At 49.5% G+C, this 18,210-nt stretch overlaps 1 protein-coding gene across 1 annotated transcript in view; it reads right to left on the minus strand.

Moving 5' to 3' along the window:
- C5H20orf27 (chromosome 5 C20orf27 homolog) overlaps positions 1-17,726 on the minus strand; it is a 156,715-nt gene extending 138,989 nt beyond the window's left edge. Inside the window, exon 1 of the mRNA XM_034771761.1 lies at positions 17,582-17,726. The gene's annotated coding sequence lies outside the window, so the exon portion shown is untranslated. The remainder of the gene's footprint in view (positions 1-17,581) is intronic.
- Positions 17,727-18,210: the final 484 nt, after the last annotated feature.

Genomic DNA, 18,210 nt, shown 5'->3' on the forward strand with positions numbered 1-18,210 from the left:
ATCAAAGATCTACAACTTATCCTGAAAGATGATCCCTCACTCTTACAGATCTTGGGAGACAGACTTGTCCTCGCTTACAGACAACCCCCCAACCTGAAGCAAATACTCACCAGCAACCACATACCACAGAACAAAAACACTGACCCAGGAACCTATCCTTGCCACAAAGCCCGATGCCAACTGTGTCCACATATCTATTCAAGTGACATCATCATAGGACCTAATCACACCAGCCACACCATCAGGGGCTCGTTCACCTGCACATCTACCAATGTGATATATACCATCATGTGCCAGCAATACCCCTCTGCCATGTGCATTGGCCAAACCAGACAGTCTCTACGCAAAAGAATAAATAGACACAAATCTGACCATCAGGAATCATAACATTCAAAAACCAGTAGGAGAACACTTCAACCTCTCTGGTCACTCAGTAACAGACTTAAAGGTGGCAATCTTGCAACAGAAAAGCTTCAAAAACAGACTCCGAAGAGAAACTGCTGAACTTGAATTAATATGCAAACTAGATACCATCAATTTAGGCTTGAATAGAGACTGGGAATGGCTGAGCCATTACACACATTGAATCTATTTCCCCATGTTAAGTATCCTCACACCTCTTGTCAACTGTCTGAAATGGGCCATCCTGATTATCACTACAAACGTTTTTTTTTCTCCTGCCGATAATTGCTCATCTTAATTAATTAGCCTCTTAGAGTTGGTAGGGCAACTCCCACCTTTTCATGATCTCTGTATGTGTATACATATCTCCTTACTATATGTTCCATTCTATGCATCCGATGAAGTGGGCTGTAGCCCACGAAAGCTTATGCTCAAATAAATTGGTTAGTCTCTAAAGGTGCCACAAGTACTCCTGTTCTTTCTGTTCTGTCAGTTTTAAGTCTAGGTCATTCACGGACCCCTTAGACACAGGCATATGGGATGCATGGACCACAGGTTGACAATCATTGGTCTATCTTACAGAAACAATTGATCTATCAGGAAATGCCCATATAGCAAAATATGTAAAAGTGGCAATAAAAGCTCTAACACTGAACAGAAATTCAAGTGTGTAGCTTTGTCACATGTGATGCTACAGATGTAGCAAAGATGAGAGGAAACCTAGAAGAAGGTAATGAAGGGAACGTGAAACTTTTAACACAGGAGTGCAGTGCTCATTAGACACATCTTTTAGCCAAAGACTTGAGTGCACCTCCAGGAATAAAGGAGAATGTTGCTGAAATTGCAAAATACTTCTATGACAACCACTTTGCTTCAGCGTCACTGAAAAGAGCAGGAGGATCTGAACTAATTCTCCCCCAAGAGATGTGATGGACTTCAGCAGTTGACTGCTTTTGAGCTATTTATTAAGAACTGATCTATTCTGATGACAATTTGTGAAGCAAAATTGTGACAATATAGATGGAACTATCACAGCCAAAGTCGTCAACAATGGAGTGAAGAGAAACGTAGAAGATCTGCCCAATATACTGAAACCTACTTCCATAGCTTTGGACAAACGGCACAAAGATTGCTGCTGGACTGTTAACGCTGCTGGCATCTAGAAAGAACCTCAAGAGACATTGAAGAAAGAAATACCCAGCATCAGAGTTAGATTGCAGGCAGCAAAGAAGCAGATGGCTCAAGCACTTACTCCGCCTCATTTTCTCGCCAATATTCTCAACCCAAAGTCCCGGGATAACTGCTGAAAAAGCAGCAGAGCGGAGGTGAACTACTCCAGCAATACATGTTTGCTGATGATGTTTTTAAAGAAAGTCACAGCACTGAACTGGAGGAAGTCATTAGCTAAGCACCTGGAACCACATATGTTGAAGAGTTAAACCAGCTTTTGACAGCAGTAGGCTTTTCTGCAGGCAGAGAAAGAACATTTCCTTCATTTGGACTAATTCGTTCAAAATTGAGAAATCGATTAGGAGTTGAAAAAGCAGGAAAACTGGTCTGTCTTCCAGTCTATGAATACAAACTTAGAGAGAGTGGATAAGATCTAGTTTTAAAAGCCTGAGTAACTCAGAAGACTATTGTCTCGTTTTCAAGAGACTCGGGGTATGTCTTCACTATCCGGATCGGTGGGCAGTGATCGATCCAGCGGGGATTGATTTATTGTGTCTAGTCTAGACGGGATAAATCAATCCCCGAGCGCTCTCCCATCGACTCCTGTACTCCAGCTTGGCAAGAGACGTAGGCAGAGTCGATGGAGGAGCGCCAGCAGTCAAATCACTGTAGTGAAGTCACCACGGTAAGTCGATCTAAGTACGTCGACTTCAGCTACGTTATTCACATAGGTGAAGTTGCGTAACTTAGATTGATCCCCCCCCTCCCTGTGTAGATCAGGCCTCAGGCAAGTGGGAACTTTTAAGCTTTCATTTAGGCATATTTGACATTTTTCCCTGGCTAAGCTGAAATAATTCGTTTAATTCACTGATTACAGTTAATTCCTCTGTTTAAGAGATCATGTAGCTGTAAATGTGAACCATGTTTTGATGAGAAGTTTATGTATCCAAAACACACCAGGTTGTTTTCTTTAATAAAAATAAATATCATTCACTGTTTTAAATTAAATTCCAGTTCACATCCTAATGGAGCTTGATACAAATCATGAGCAAAAAGTTAATTATCCAATAAACAAGCAATATGTCATTCACCATTTTCTAACACACTAAACATGTACTATAAGAATTGAAAAATATTAAGCTATAGAATTGCTCAACTAACTGTATAAAGTTATAGCGTACTCTCCAAAATAACAAAAAGATGTACCAAATCTAGCATAAAGGCTCTATTTAGTTGTAAATCAACATGTTTTGGTGGTTATATCAACCAACGAGAATGCACCTCTCCTTAGAAAATAACTGAAGTACAAATGGAAAAGCTGATTGAAATCTCAGATTTAAATTGAGACTTTCCACTTGGAGATTGAAATGATGGTTTAAAATCGCTGATTTAAATCACCTTGATTTAGCTCAATCCTGAACAGACCACTCCACGCCTGGGGCGTGGGCACTTCCAAGCTGTGTGAATGCCGTGCCAGATTAACTGCTCTGGAGCCTGGAGCTGCTTTGGGTTTATTGACCAGATAGACCCAGCAAGGGCAACAGCTGGGCATGTTTTCCCCCGCACTCCCTTCACCCTACTCAGACCTGCCTTGAGGGGAGCTTCTGCCTCAATCTCTGCAGCCTATTCAGGCCCTGGCTTTTCAGCTGAGACTGCCAACCGTTCTCTATGCTGGGGTGGCCCCCAGAGCCCCAGTCACAGTCCAGGGCTTTGTCGTGCTAGGCGCTGGACAAACCCAGAACACACAGTACCTGCCCCCAGTAAGATCACAATTTCAGGAGGGCAGAGAGCACTTTAAGCAGCAGGTCTGACTCACCAGGCCAGACTCGTTACACATCTCCTCCTGTGGCTGATCTACACCAGTTCCTTACAGTCCCAGCCACACCTGTAGTAAGTGAAGGCCCTAATAAAGGCCCAGTATGAGGCCTGAACTAAAATAATGGTCAAGACTTTGCTATAACATAAAGCAAAGTTAAGCTGTGAGCCAGACCCTGCTCACAGAAGCTGGCAAGGAAAGGGCTGACGCTGCAAAAAGAGACATACCTAACAGGTACTGGACACCAGATATCAGAACACACACAATACTGGAACATTCCACATATAACAGGGAACAGACCGACCCATCCCAATGACAGGGGCAAAAGGGTAAAATGATGGATGGAGTTGTTTTGATCGAACCAACATGTACAAGGTGAGAGGCGGCACCTTACTACATAGAGGGGTTGTACCTTGCTACGTAGAGGGGTTGTACATTACTACGTAGAGGGGTTGCACCTCAATACGTCAGGAGTGATGTGCAACTTGTTTGTACCTGTGTATAAGAATGCATCCCTGAGTGGTGTCTTTGTCAGCCACAGGGGCAGTGGAAAGTCCCGCCACTGAGCCGGGTCCATTGCCAAGAGGCACTTTCTCGTAGTATGCCCGGTAGACTAAGTAATCTACAGGGAACTGCAATTGTGTCCAAGGTCGCAATAAACCTAGTTGACATGACTTTGCATCTTACTAGACTCTGTGGTTATTGGGGGTTCTTTTCAGGTCTGCTGGGTCAGCTATCTGCGCAGAGCTGGGGCAGCACACAGAGGGAACACACACACGCAGCCGAGTGATATTAACGTAGGAGAAAGCAGAGCACCACACCGGTAGCATCTCACAACACTGGTGACCCCGACCGCTGATCTGGTGAGTAAGCGAACCTGCCGTGGTAAGAATCGCAATCCAACATGGCAGCAAACCTCGAACTAGGGAACCCCCTGATCCCCTCCCCTATGATCCCCACGGAGTTTGATAACTCTTGGACCCGCTGGATTGCCAGTAAAAGGGGTCCATATGAATTTAAAAAAGAGAGTGGGGAAACATGGACTGGCATATGCAGAGCGGTGGTAGAAACCGAGGCTCTGAGAAACAGAAATAAGAGTAAAAAAGCAAGGATTTTGCAACTCATGTCTATGGCAGTGAGACGGCTCAGACAGCATGCTGGAATGCTGGTCAAACAAGTAACAGAAAACACAGGAGACTGGCTCAAGCTCGAGAAGCCTGATGCTTTCAGCTCCGGAGGCCCCCGGTTTCCATCCCCGCTGATGGAAGCAGTCGCACATGAACATTTTGTGCCCGAGGACTTGAACTGACCCTTCCAGACTCCTTCCATACAGGGGCCTCCCCGGAGCCAATAATATGGTCACTGCTGCCCTTGGATGTCACTGCACCCAGGCAAAGCCCTCGCACATCCATGATTGACCCCAGTGCAGCTTTATCAGCACTGTGCCAACTGCATCTACACTAGAGGTTTGCACTGGTGCAGCTGAATCCTAGGCCCTCTATCATCCCTCGATAAGCCAGCTCCACGCCACTTCAGACTCGAATGCTAGGCACGTTTAGCCACAGAATCCTGCAACCTGCCTGGGTCAGATATACAAATCTGCAGCTGATACAACTGTCTCCTGAATCTGGTTTGGAATCGGTCTGTTCCCACCCGCAGCAGGACCTTGTCTGACGCCTATATGCTAAGGGTTTATTTAAAACAAAACCCAGATACTTGGTGGAATTGAAAAAAAAAAACCACTCCTTTGAACATGACATCCATCGAACGCAAAACTAGGCCATAGCAAGTGAATGGTGAGCAGTTCCCGAAGGCCTGTTCGTGTTACCCTCTGCCATTTCTGGGGCGCCCTTTTGCAGAGGCATTTTTAAAACCCTGAAGGGCCACAATCTCCCCACCGCCGCGGGGAGCAAGCTGCCCAGCCGGGAGGGGCTCGAGCAGTGTGGACATTGCGGATCCTGCGGGAACTCAGGCCAGCCTGCCCAGTTAAGACCCAGGGATGGGGTGGGCTTATCAGCCTGAGCTGCTGCCCAATCCAATAGGGAGAGGGTCACTGCCAGCTGCAGGCCAGACATACCCAGGGAAGTTACAAACAGCCTTAATGGTTGGGTGGGGGGCAAATAGCCACCAAACGCCCAAGTGAGCTGGGATTTTCACATGCCCACGTGGTCTGAGTTCCCAGTGGCTGACATGCTCCAAGAGTGCGGGCTAGGGGTGGGATCTGGCTAATTATCTGACCCCCATCACCATAGCACCTCATTAATGCATTTATCCACCCAACACCCCTGGGAGGCAGGCCAGTGCTCTTATCCCCATTGGACAGATGGGAACTGAGGCACCGAGAGGCTACATGACTGGCCCAAGGTCACACAGGCAGTCTGTGGCAGAGCCAGGAGTTGAAGCTGGGTCTCCTAAGCCCTAGGCTGGTGCCCTAGCTGTTGGGCCAGCCTCCCTTTAGTCTCTGGGATGGGCACCCAAGCCTGCTCTCAGAAGGGCCCAGGTGGGATCCAGAGCTGCCCCAGGTGCAGAAGAGAGTCCGTCAGGTCGGAGGCAGGACTAAGACAGCAGGATACCGTGCATGAGCAGCAGCCCCTCCTGGGTGCTCTGTAGCCCAGGCACCCTTAGACCAGACAGCGCCAAGAGTAACCATGTCCCCCCATCCGGTGGGGAGGCCAGGAGGGAGAGGATGTACTGAGGGCTTTCAGGATTAGGCCAGGGACGGAAGGAGGGGAGCCCGGATCATGGGAGGAAGTCAGAGGGACAGGAAGGAGGGCTGAGGGCACAAAGACAAGGTGCCACTGAGGGAGCTGAAGGGCAGGGCAGCACCTGACCGTGCCAGGGTCCCACATAGGTCTGTCAGAGGGACGCAGGCTTCGGGCATAGAACAGGCCAGCTGAGACAGCAGAACCTTTGACCTCGAGATCACCACAAACTCCAGCCAAAGCCGAGTACCATCCAGTGACCCGCAATAGCCACTGGTTAAGGAAGAGGTGAGCCAAGCCAGCTGCTTCTCTGCTGAGCTCCCACTCTGCTCTCGTTCTCCCAACCCCCCAGCCCCAGTTTGCCCGGCTCATCTGATGTCACACACCCCCATCTGACACTTCAGTTGTGAGCTCTCCGGGGCCGGAACTGTCTTCTTCTCTGTGGGCACGTACAGTGCCTGACACAATGGGGCCCTGCTCTATGAGCGAGGCTCCTAAGCAGCACCGTAACAGAAATAATCATCTCTAGGCATTGCCTGGGCAGCCATAGGGAAGGAACACAACCAGGCACCAAGAGGGAGAGATGGCTGCGGTTCGGGGTGTGTGCATGTACACCCAGAGACACACTCACCCACCTCACCCCTCTTTGGGAAGGAAGATGGTCTCTGCACCCAAATGGGCCAGGTCTGCTCTCTCACCCAGCCCGGGTTGGCTCTCTTTCTACCCCAGGGATTCTTGGCCTCAAGACTGCCCCCTGGAGGAGGAACCCCCACTCACTACAGGGCTGACTGCTCCTTCCTCGCTGAACCAGCTCACCCACTCCACGGAGGGCACCCGGGCCCCGAGTCTGCAATCAGACCCAGGCAATCTTGTCCCCACGCGGAGCCCCGATGAAGTCAACAGGGCATCACGCAGGTGAGGAGGTTTTCCCAGGCAGATCCTGCCGTAAGACTGGGGCCATGGCGAGTACATAACATCAACTGGGGGAGGAAGGGGGACAGAGGAGGAAAAAAGATAAAGAGCAGGGAGAGAAGTGGGAAGCAGCTGAGGAATGGTGTGCACGATATGGCTGGCACAGGATGCACAGAGGGGCTGATGAGATAGCAAGGCAAACGGAGACAGACAGACTCGGGAAGAGGGGGAGGACGGCTTCTTGACTAAGAACACAGCGTTCAAGGAACATCACAACCCGTATCCGCAGCAGGCACATGCTGGCTGTGTCGCTCTAGAACTTCTCTCGGAGTTTAACTGACTTGGGGGGAAATGGAGAAGGATGAAGCTCGGCTGCTGGGTACCACTCGTTAGGAGGAAGGGGACGGAACATGCACAGAGCGTTGGGGGTCATATACCAGCTCTCACCTGGTGCATTCGGGATGGTTAACAAAGATACGTTTCACAGGGCATTTCTCCATCACTGAGGGCTTTACACACAATTACTTCTAGCACCTCAGCATGCTTAGTGAAGAGGGTCTTAAATCCCTGCATTACAGAGAAAATGAGGCCCAGGAAGGTGAAGTGGCTGCCAAAAGCCACACGACCAGACAATGGCAGAACTGGGAGCAGAACCCAGGACTCCCGACCCCCAGACCTACTCAGATCACAACGCCTCTGATTGAATCACCCCCTGATAAGTGTCTCTGTTCTAGGACTAGGCCTCTGGCCTCGAGCTTCCTAAACAAGCAGGCAGGATGGAGAAGGTCCTGCCCTCCCACCCCATCCCACCTCCTTAAAGCCAGACAGCCTAGAAGCACTTGTCCCTTATCTCCTGCTTCTCCTCATGTCTTTCAGGAGGGCTCCACCCCATTACCGGCAGTTTCAGGAGAGCAGGGCAGATTGCCTTCCCTTTCGCCCGACCTTGCAAGCTCTGAGCCCCTCCATCACCTGGCTGCACACCCCATCAGGGTCACTTATTGCAAATCAAGCGCAAATACCACACTCACTACAGAGCGACTCCTTTCACCCGAGGCTTGCAGGCAGAATTATTTTGAAACAGGCTGAGCTCCAGCCTCTCGGTGAAAGATACAACAGGACGCATAATACAATGCACAGCGACAGTCTAAAGGCAATCACGGCTGGCCACACGCATTCAGCAACGCACACGAGGGAACGCAAGCTGGGATGAAATGATATAGGGCGAGGGAACATTAGCCAAACTCCTAAGTGCATCTGCTTTGCTCTTTAATAGCTTACTCCTAATGGACCAGGTTCAGTAAATAATTTGATGGAGTAACTGTATTCGCTGGTCATTAATTATGGTCTGAGAAGCTCTCCATCCAAAGATGGGCAGCTGAGACACTGCGTTAACCCTTTCACCCCACCAAATATTAAAGGATGGGGGGGGAAATCAGTTATGTTGGGGGGTGCAGTAGGAAAGGCAGCCACAAAAGGGTGCAGAGGACCCCAGAGCAGCAGCTGGCAGGGGTTATTTATTAGTAGTATCCAAGTGGCACCCAGAGGCCCCAACTGAGCTCTGGGCCCCATCGCACCAGATGCTGTGCACGCGCACACAGCAACAGCTCCTGCCCTGAACAGCTTGCAATTTAAAGAGGCAAAGAAGAGATTATTAGTCCCATTTTACAGATAGAGAATCGAGGCCCACACAGATTAAGTGATTTACCCAAGGTCACACAGGGAGTATGTGGCAGAGGTGTGGGACTTGACCCCAAATCCTGAGACCCGGCCCAGTGCCTTTACCACAAAACCTTCTGAGAAGGTATATATAATGAAGGACCACCAGAGTACAGCTTTATAACAACTATGAAAGGGTTAATCAACTCTCAGACCTTTTTAAGTCACAGCAAGGGCCCTCATGGTCACTGAACAGTCACTAACAGCATCTCTGGACAGTCAGATGGTTCCGTCTTTTATCCCACTGGTGGGGTGTTGCCACTTAGTCAGCTAAGGGACTTGTGGTGGACAGTGTTCAGATGAGAGCCAGCCTGCATTGGTCTCCAGTACTGAGAGCACGGCAGGCTGCCTGTCTGCCTCGGCTCCTCTGCTCTCATAGGTCCATTACCCTCTTAAAGGGGCCCTGCAAAGGGTCGTGCCCTGTTTGCTGCCTCATGGCACATAAAGTAGGTTCTTTTCTTGCTTTTCACATAACAGATATAGCAGGAATGTCAAGTTTTGTCTCCCCTTATAAGAGGGCAGAAGTGGAAGTCTTGGATATGAACTGAAAGCAGCTCTTAGCCTTTCCTTACAGTTTCTGAATCTTTAACAGCAAGATCTTTTCTCCCAACTGCTTATTGGGCGTTTGAGTTCAGCAGATGCCAAAAATAGTTTTAAACCCTCCGAATTAACATCACTTTCCCGCGTCATCAATCCAGTTTCGCTTTCTTTGTGGCGCTTTCGTCTTAAGCCTCCTCAATTCTCCAGTATTCCAAACCAGCTTCCCAAGAAAAAGTACCTGAGACCTGAACATCTAATGTACAGAAACCCAAAACTTGGCCTGCAAAACCTCTTATGGCCCACAACATGCATCAAAGCACCAAAACACTGAGCTGAGCCTCATTTGTCTATTTCCCTGCAAAGGTCGCCTTTCACAAAGTCATTAGCTGTCTAGTTTGCCTCTCAACTCTATCGTTATCCACGACAAACCCAACACTGGTGCAACATTAGCGAACCAGATCCCATATTTCGATGCCTGATCTGTATTGGCACCATCCACCTTCACGAAGCACCAGTCTAACCGTCTCATCAGAGAGCGACAGCAGGAGGGAACCCCAGCCCGGGGAGCGCAGCTGCGGGTACGTGACTGGCATGAGCAACATGTCAGAGATTAACGACTGCCCAGCAAGACACAGACGTGCTGCCGTGGAGCTGGCAGCCGAGCACACACTGCATTCTCCTAGGAGCAGTCAGTTGGCCTGGCTTACAACTTCACACTGCCTCCAGCTAGGATTTAGGAGGATACCAGCAGGGCTGGAAAAGGACAGTCTAGAAAGAAAGTGTCAGGCAGGTTAAATCTGTCTGTGCTTTCAGTTTGAGCCTGTTCAGGACACGCACTGGAATTCTCTAGCTGCACGATATTCAGAAACAACCGCGCTCCCTGCCCCAGAGAGCTGGAGAGAAGAAGAAGCCTTTCATCTCTGAGGGTATATCTACACTACGAAATTAGGTCGATTTAATAGAAGTCGATTTTGATACAGTCAATTGTGTGTCCCCCCACTAAGCGCATTAAGTCTGCGGGGTGTGTCCACAGTACCAAGGCTAGTGTCGACTTTCGGAGCATTGCACTGTGGTAGCTATCCCACAGTTCCCGCAATCTCCACCGCCCACTGGAATTCTGGGTTGAGCTCCCAGCTTGAATTCTTTCTCCAAACAGTTTTTTTAATTATTATTCAAAGCATTCCATGGCAGACTGATACCAAGTGTTTGCTTGGGGGGGGGAGGTCGGCGATGTGTGTAATGATCCCCTCTCTTCCCACACAAATCATAAGCAGAGTTTGAACCTAGGACCTTTAATAGCACAGCACAGACCTCTACCATGTGAGGCAGGGGGGCAACTCCATTAGCTGGCAGCAGCAGTAAGTTTTATCTGCCAGCTGACCAGCCACTAGAAGTGGACATGCTGCAAATCTGGCCAGCATGTTAAGCCTGTAACAGCTTTAGAACCCACAAACACCCCTTCGACAAGTTACGGTGCATGAACTGCGCTTTTGCAGGGAACTGTAGGCTGAAGGGAGGGGATGCAGCATGAATGCAAACCGTTCTCTCTTTAAATCCAAGGCCAGTGCCCCCTACATTAAAGGTGCTTAGGCAAGTCCCCTAATCAGTCTTCCCCAGAATTCTTATGGCATTGAAAAAAATCACCTAAATTGCCCTTGTTAGCCAAAAAATGTGTTAAGCATAGTACACACCACACTGATAGGTATTATGTGATGATATGAATAGAATATACATTCTTTATACAAGTGCTGGGAAGTTATGTTAACTGAATGTATTAGGCTCTTCCTACAGTTCTGTTCACCACGTCAGGTATCCCACAACACTTCACAAAGCTGAAGTCAGCTTTGGCGTTAGAAAATGGGACACTTGTCAAAGGCAAAAATACATTAATGTTCTGCCCTGGCACAAGCCGGGGAGGTGCCTTCACGGACCAGTACCTGGAATGTTGGTACCCAAAACAAAACTAAGGAAGGTTCAGAACAACAAGTAAAGGATCTGGGACCTCCTGGTGGGTTGGGTTTTAGTGATGTAGAGAGAGTTTTGTAACTTGTAAAATCATCTTATAAAGACTGCTAGCTGAAACGCTCATCTTTGAAGCACACCTTCTGTGTAAGGCGAACACACTGTGAGAATTTGCTTCCCATGCCTCCTTTCCATATCGCACTGCTGTGTCTTTAGACAATAACCAAACCTAGCCAAGCGTATCTGGTCTCGAGTATTTTTAAGAACAAACCGCAAGTGCAGTCAAACAACTGGCCGCACCTCGTGGTACCCTGATGAGCCCAGGTCAGGAGCAACCGGGATCAAACGTTAAAACTGACCATCTTTGGAATTTGATTTTGTTGCCTTTTTAATATTACATCTTTCACCCCCGCCAACCCCCATCACCATGGTACCCCAGCATCTTAAAAGGCTGAAATGGAGACTTTCAAAACCTCAGTAAGAAACCAAACATCATGATCCTCTGCAGCCCTCATCCTTACCCATCAGCTAGGAAAACAGGGGCACGTCTACACTGCAATAAGAGACCTACAGGGGGAGGGTCTCAGAGCCTGGGCCCTGCCTGAGCCTGACCATCTACACTGCTCTTTTTATCCCCACAGCCCGAGCCCCACGAGCCAGCTGAGCCGGGCCGTGAGACTTGGTGCCGCAGGTTTTTTATTGCAATGTAGATGTACCCTGGAAGTCCAGGTTTCCCTTTCTGCCTCAGAGACTGAGCTTAGCCTGCTTCTAGCACTCTGACCGGGTGACCCCTTCCAACTAGCCCAGTGGCCTGGCTCATCTGTGATCCTGCCTAAGACCTGGGACTTGCCTCCAGTGTTAACGTTTACAGGGGAAGGAGGAGACTGTTGCATCTCAAACAGGGAGCGCAATAATGAGCAGCCAAGTACGGTGATGAACAAAAAGGAAATGACTCCTCCCCATTCTAGCTAACCGCACAGTGGATCCCGTGCCAGCTTTTCCCAGACTGGAGAGAAGGTGGCCATTTCAGCCAACGCAGTCGTCATTATTCATAAACAACAAGATCATCTAAACTCTGGTCCATTCAAATGTGTTTCGCTGTGTCTGTGTGTTCTGAACTCAGGCCCGGCTCCAGCTTTTTTGCCACCCCAAGCGGTGAAGCAGGGGGGTTGGGGGGGGAGTGGGGAGAAAAAAAAGATAAAGCCAATCGGCAGCACCTCAATCACACCGCTTCATTCTTCGGCGGCGGGTCTTTCGGTCCCTCTCTTCCTCTTCGGCGGTAGCTCAGAAGAAGAGAGGGACTGAGGGACCCGCCGCCAAAGACCCAGATGTGCCGCCCCTTTCCATTGGCCACCCCAAACACCTGCTTCCTTCACTGGTGCCTGGAGCCGGCCCTGTCTGAACTACAAGGGCCCAACCTTACCCCAAATCACTGGCATTACATCCCTGGGCAATCACGCGTGTTTAGAAACATGCTAGCCAATAAGAGCAATATTCTACTTTTCTATATCCCCCCTACCTCAAGGCATTTCACAAATACTGATTGTTCTCCTGTCCCACACCTGTGGGACAATCACCTCTGCGTAAACAGCTGGCAGAGTTCATGGACATTTCGTAAACCAAAACCGTAAGCTACCTGCAAAGCAAAACTCAGTAATAGACTGGACAGGGAAGGAGCTGGCACGGACCTCAAGGGGCAATGCCCACCCTGGAAGCCCAGTGTCCCCTGCTCCTGGGAAGGGCGAGGGTGCTGGGATTCCTACCAGGGCATTCTCACCTTTCCGATCAGCCTCTGGCAAGGAGCTAACTCAGCCCTGGGCTCCTGTTTCATTGAGGGAAGAGAAAAAGAGCCTCCCCACACCCGAAAAAAAAAGACTCCCTGGTAGTTTTGGAATGGGGGAGGGGTAGGAAATAGACAAGGCGTACAAAGATGTTTGATACTCTACCCTGTACTGTATCCCTCCTCTGCCTCTGTTTTCAGCAACTCATTCCCACGAACAGCTGAAGTGCTCCTTACTGCTGATCACAGCTCTAGCCCAGGCAGCCGCTAAGTGCAACTGACATGATTCTTGACTGTTGCCTGGGGCTCACTGCTGCAATGCAACTGCCCAGCGTCTCTCGCACTGCTGTAGCTTGGGGAAGATATAAGAAGCAGCAGCAGCAAAGCCAGGCAGCCACGGAACGACTGCACGGCCCTAGTTCATACGCAGTGAGTTTTCTTTGTCACCACGATGAGATACACATTCGTTACATAGAAACTGATGTTCCAGGCCCTTTATTTGACACTGGCAAGAAGGAAATTTGCCCAAGCGAGGAAACTGATGGTGTCAGGAATTAGTCAGCTGCATCAGTCTCATCTTCACATCAGCCAAACTCAGTCTAAGTTTGAGAAAACAGTCACAAGAAGGTGCTAACTCCTCATTTCACATCCAGCGTTAAGTTGAATGCACCCAAAGCTAGGGACATGGGTAGAGCCCTGCGCAGATACAAAATTTATAGCTGCAGCCGATCCGCAAACATGGCCCATGGATATCTGCAGACGTGCAGGGCTCTAGACATGGGGACCCTGCAGAGCTGAAGATACAGACCCCGCAGCCTTGTGTGGCAGCGTGAATGTACAGCAAGGGGCAGGGAGCCAAGATTCTTCAGTTCTAGGTATGGCTCTATCCAAGTTCTTATGCCCTGCCCAGCGCATAGGAAGTGTCAGGCAGGATCAGACTTGTGGTCAGTAGAACCCAGTATCCTGTCTCTGACAGTGCCTAGAACTAGCTGCTTCAGAGGAAGGATCAAGAAACCCCACAGCAGACAGATTACACCCCTCCCCCATGAAGGTTTCCCTCCTAATCCCTAACAGCGAGAGAGAAGCTGAAAGGCCTGAAACAGGAGCATGAACTATTATCGCTCTGCATAGTCTTGTTATCCATATAAATGTCCAATCCCTTTTTGTTACTAAATTCTTAGCCTCAACAGCATCCAGTAGCAATGGGTTCCACAGGCTAATTATTCACCATGTGAAATTTTGTTTCCTTTTATCAGTTTTGAATTTCCTGCCTTTTCATTTTGCTGAATGTCCCTTTGTTCTTGTGTTATGAGACAGAGAACAGATGTTCCCAATCTACTTCCACTAGACCATACAGACTTACGTCCCTTCTCAGTCAGCATCTTTCCCAGGTAAACAAAACCAGGCTCTTCAGTCTTTCCTCATAAGAGGTTTTCTTGGTTTTTCCCCCAGTCCCTTGATTCTTCTATGAACGCCCCATCAGCGATCCCACTGAGAGGAGTCCTGTCACTGGCTTGTTAGGTATCCTCAGGCAAGTCATGTCGCCACTTTGTGCCTCATTTTCCCACTCTGTTAAATGGGAGTATCAATTCTGACCTGCTCCATGGGGTGAGGTTTGAAGTTTTCTGAGTGGACAGTTATTGATCTGCATGAAGTGGGCGAATTTTACTGTTAATATTGGCTCAATTTTATTCTTTTGTCTAGTAATTAGCTGAATATGCATCTAGACTCATTGATTTTAGGGCTAGAAGGGACCACTATGATCTAGTCTGATCTCCTGCATAAGACAGGCCAGAGAACCTCACCCTGCAATTTCTGGCTCAAGACTATAACTTTACCGTGAGCTCTACCAAATCTTTTTGAATGAAAACTGGATGCCTTTCTAAGACTGCAAGTGAGGGAGAACCCCCCACATTCCTAGGTGGTGGTGTTGCAATGGCTAATTACTCTCCCTTAAAATTTGCACCTTCTGTCTTGTCTGAATCTGTCCAGCTTCAACTTCCAACAATGGTGTCTTGTTCTGCAGCTGGACTGAAGATCGGTCGACCCTCAGAAATCTCCCCCCCTCGAAGGTATTTGCAGATTGTGATCAAGTCACCTTTTAACCTGCTCTTGGATAAACTACACAGACTGAACTTCTCTAGGCTCCCACCATAAGGCAGGTTTTTCCAGACTTCAAATCATTTTTGTAGCTTTTTTCTGAACCCCTCCCAGGTTTTCAGTGTAACTTTTGAAATGCGGACACCAGAATGGCACACAGCATCCAGCGGAGGTCTTACTAATGCCATATGCAGAGGTAATACCACCTCCCTACTTCTATTTGATCTTCCCCTGCTTATACATCCAAGGATTGCATTCCCAGTGCTCATGACATCAAGGCACTGAGCTCATGTCCAGTCCAGAGTACTGGGGTGAGGGTTATCTAGCAAAATGGAGTACAGGAAGGCAATGTGTGATTCTACAACAGAAGCCGTGGTCATGTTGGTTTCAAGCTGGCGGGGCAGCAGGCTGTAGTTAGAGACAGGGCAATATCAGCCAGCCACTATCCAGCACAATAGGAAATTTGCTCAGCCACACCACTCTGATGTGTAATTTTCTATCTAGGGGGGAGGGATAGCTCAGTGATTTGAGCATTGGCCTGCTAAACCCAGGGTTGTGAGTTCAATCCTTGAGGGGGCCACTTGGGGATCTGGGGCAAAATCAGTACTTGGTCCTGCTAGTGAAGGCAGGGGGCTGGACTCGATGACCTTTCAAGGTCCCTTCCAGTTCTAGGAGATAGGATATCTCCATTAATTTATTTATTTATTTATATTTAGCTGTGCCTCCCCCATCACTTTAGCATCAGCACCTCAGCCTTTCAGGTATTCATCCTCTCATAACATGGGCTCTGCCTCACTGGGGTAACTGTACAAGTGGGGAACTGAAGAGCAGAGAGACTGAGTGACTAGTTCAAAGTCACACCAGGAGTCTGATGGAGCAAGGAATTAAACCTGAGCTTTCCGGGTCTCAGGGCAGATCTACACACTACAAAATTACTTGTGTATAACGGTCACTCAGGGGTGTGAAAAATCCACATCCCTAAGCAACATAGTTATACCAACCTAAGCACTGGTGTAGACAGCAGAGCTTCTCCTGCCGACATAGCTACCGCCTCTCACAGAGATGGATTAACTACAGCGACGGGAGAGCTCTCTGCTGTTGGCGTAAAGCTTCTTCATTAAAGTGCTGCAGCTGCGCCGATGCAGCGTAGACCTGACACCCTGGTGGAGCCCTGGAACCATCCTTCCCCTCCATTCTGTCAGCACTCTCAGAGTACTGCTGTTACATGCACACCTGCACAAGCAGAAACTGGGTTGCTGTGGGTGCTAAGACTCCCATCGGGGTGCAGTCCCTGAGTACTGTCCAAGGGCTCTGTTTTTCATTTCCTCCCCTGTTCCTCACACACACACACACACACACCCTCCCGGCTGCCAGAAGGGAAAATTGCTCTCCTACTCCTCCTGAGACTGCTGCATGGTAGGGTGTCTGCTACTCTACCCTTCCCCCAGGCTCCATATTTTGGGCAGCTCCTCCCTCCCACACAGCTCCACTACCAGCCTCTGCAGCAGCTCAGAGCTGTGCCCAGCATGAAATTGACATGATTCTTGTCAGTTTCACAGCCACACATTAAGTTCCCAAAGGCTGCAGCGAAAATAACTAGGGTCTTCTCCGCTTCTCTACCGCTCATTGGCAGGCAGAACCCTGAGCAGCACCAGGTGCCCCGGAGTTGTCCATCAACAGATTCAAACAGATGGCCCCGCATCAGGTCATGCTGGGAAATTTCTCTTCCTAACAAGAAGGGCTAGAAACACATGGCACCATTTTCAGAGGCACTGAGCACCCACCAATTCCACTGGAGCTGAGCGCCCTGGAAAAGTTGGGCTATTTAAAACAAGACAATAAAAGCTTGGATTCTGCAGAAGCTAAGAGTTCATGCCCCGGACTCGCCAGGAAAGCAGCAGAATTTGAGTGCTGATAGCATCATCTAAATGCCATCTAACTCCTACCTACGTAGGATTCTCACCTCTTCTCGCAGACTCTGCTCTGAGTCATGTCTACCACCAATCCCACTGGCTTCAAATCCAGTGTTCCCTGCATCTCAGATACCTAAATGATCCAGAATTCCTACTCATTTCCATTTAACCCTCTCTCATCACACCCTTACCCCAGCACATCTACAGCCCGGCTACCAAGAAACACATCATGATACCTTAATACCCAATAATATATTGGGGGAGAGGTCACCATGCGCCCCAGATGCATTTACAGCTCTCTCAGATATCTCCTTCCCTAGCACATGAGTTATTGTCCCAGCAGCTCAACAGACATTTCCCTGGCCGGGCTCTATTCATTGTGAAGAGAGAGGCTCCCAGCCAAGCCAGGCTCAACACAGCTCCTGTTCCAGCCCAGCGGCTGCGTGCTGAACCCACAAGGGGCAGGTAACATACAGAGACGAGAGACCCACTACAGACAAGGGAGAAGATTAGCCAGCTAAAGAGCGGGCGGGGGGAGCAGGGGGGTGTCACGCTTCTGCATTCTTACCAGAGGCTGCAGCCTGAACTTTGCTTTGCCTTTCCGCTCTCCAGCTGCCTCTACCACACGGAAAAGCCTCCCCAGCAGCCAGCCAGCGACCCCGCAGCAGGCAGACAGACCGACCCTGCCTTGAAGAGAGACGGAGAGTTTCTCTTGGTGTAACAGGGGAAACTCCCCTCCCAACAGATGCCCAGGGAAGGGGAGGGAAGAGGGAGGCGAGGAACGAACAAGGGTGGGAAGGAGTGAAGAGAAGAGGAGGAGAGGAAGGGAAGGAAGTGAGCAAAGCAGGCATGGAAAGGGATAAGGCGAGGTTGGGGGAGCAGGCGAGAGGAGTCGGGCCAGAGCAGGGGACAATCACAGAAAAGAGGGGAGCTGAGGAAGGAAACTGAACTAGGGGAAGCAGAGCAGAAGGGTGTGGGAGGGGAGCTGGGGGACTAGGATGAGGCAGGAAGGGGACTAGGGGAAGTGGGGCAGGAGCAGGGGGACTGGGGCAGAGCAGGTGAGGATAGGAAGAGAGCTGGGGTAGTGGTGATGGACTGGGGCAGGTGGGAACAGGAAGGGGGTATGACATGAGGGGGCGGGGGTAGCTGGAGTGGACTAAAGGGGACAGAAAGGGGCCGGGGGAAGGTGGGGGCGGG

The sequence above is a fragment of the Trachemys scripta genome, chromosome 5 (genome assembly GCF_013100865.1).
Source record: "Trachemys scripta elegans isolate TJP31775 chromosome 5, CAS_Tse_1.0, whole genome shotgun sequence".
NCBI classification, from domain to species: Eukaryota; Metazoa; Chordata; order Testudines; family Emydidae; genus Trachemys; species Trachemys scripta.